This window comes from Stylophora pistillata, chromosome 1, assembly GCF_964205215.1.
Source record: "Stylophora pistillata chromosome 1, jaStyPist1.2, whole genome shotgun sequence".
In the NCBI taxonomy this organism is placed as follows: domain Eukaryota; kingdom Metazoa; phylum Cnidaria; class Anthozoa; order Scleractinia; family Pocilloporidae; genus Stylophora; species Stylophora pistillata.
The window spans coordinates 9,236,396-9,238,129 of record NC_142519.1 but is presented as its reverse complement, the minus strand read 5'-3'; positions in this window follow the sequence as shown (position 1 = coordinate 9,238,129).

Genomic DNA, 1,734 nt, shown 5'->3' with positions numbered 1-1,734 from the left:
AAATTTGGCATTTGATTGTCTACATCACCAAATATGGTAACTATCTTGAACGTAGAAAGCGCGCGAATAGATGTCTGTCTTTCCAGCGCTTACTTTTGCCGCAGTTGGCGCTCACACTTCGTCGAAGCTAAGCCTCGACCGCGTCTTAAGCGCGATGCTGATTACGTTGCTCATATAAACGACCCGTGACCACAGATTACGTCACACTGGAAAAAAATATATATCTATTATTAGACATATAAAAAATTATATGTATGTAAAGGTATAATATCTCTTCAACACTCGCTACAAACAATTAAATCTCATATCAAGAAATGACTTCATGTGTTGTTGATTAACATTGAGCCAATATATAATTCGAAGAAAGCATATATATGAAAATAACATTTTCTTGAAAATATACTCTAACCAGTTAAATATGCAAACTGATAATATTAAAGAATTATTTTTTCTCTGAAGTAATTTATATGTTGGTGGTAACAAACATGACAAACTTTGAAAAAAAATCATCTAATCACGGCTTAAGTTTTCATGGAACATGATTATATATATTTAGCATCATTGACTCTGCATACTTCATAAACAATGGCTCTGTCTCTGTAGGCAGCTACATGTCTATGCTCTTCCCCTGGGATGGATGTGACAACTTCAAATTCTCCTTCATGAGTGGTTACCGCTCACCTGAAACGATTTTAGTGAGGCAGGTGATATGAGGTAAATCCAAGACATTGTTTTCAAAGAATTTTGGCTTGTGTTCCAAAAACTGGTACTTTGCTAGGTTTTTTTCCTACACCAGTAGTTTGCAATACATTTCATTGAATAAAGGCTGATAGTTTCGAAAGAAACTGTTTGGGGCTGCGTCGGTGGGGGTAACAGAATAATTTGGATATATCAACAAAGTTGAAATGGACAAAGGGCTAACGCTCGAAACGTCAGCTTTTGTAATCGTTACGGTGGCCAATTTACCATTTCAACTTTGTTGATATATCCAAAATACATTTCATTGCCTTGTTTTCATCTAGATTGCAAATATCATATCTCATCTGAGTCAGGACAAAACATTTAGAAAGATTTTCTTTTTTCAAGTTAATTATCTCCTCCTGTCAAAAGAAAGTGCCTAACCTAAATGGTATCAGTTTCTTTGTAATATATTGTTTGCAAAAATGTAAAGCTCAGGATGCAGTTAATGAAGCCTGGAGCCTGCAACACACTTTCCAACTGATCTCTAATCCAGGACTTATAAAATCCAGTTTAATGTACACCTGTCAGCTTTGAGAACTTTGGAGTAAGTGTAATGCCTGTCCACAGACAGTTGACTGCCGATATCATGCAGACCAGGGCTCCTTTACAGACTCATGTCTGTTCTCCAGTTTCTCATACCTGATTAAAATTCTTGTACTACTAACACCTCTTGGCTGTTATCTTTTTTAAATGATTTTTTGGTTGTGCAAAGCAACAAGCTTGCAACAATCCAAAGAAACACCTGGCTTTGTCGACAGTCCTCATTTCCCTTAAATCTCCAAAAGCATTACAAGGTTGTGTTGGAAACTCCTTAGAATGTCTTGAATTTTTCAGAAATCTTAAGATCTTCTCAGGATGATCTACTCATATAAAAACAATTTTCACCTTTGAATCAAAAATCCTATAGTAGGTATAGAATATTCTAAAGGAACATTGCTCTCCAAGAAATAATTATTTGCAAGGGCACTCAAATTCTTTAGCAAACATCCTGAA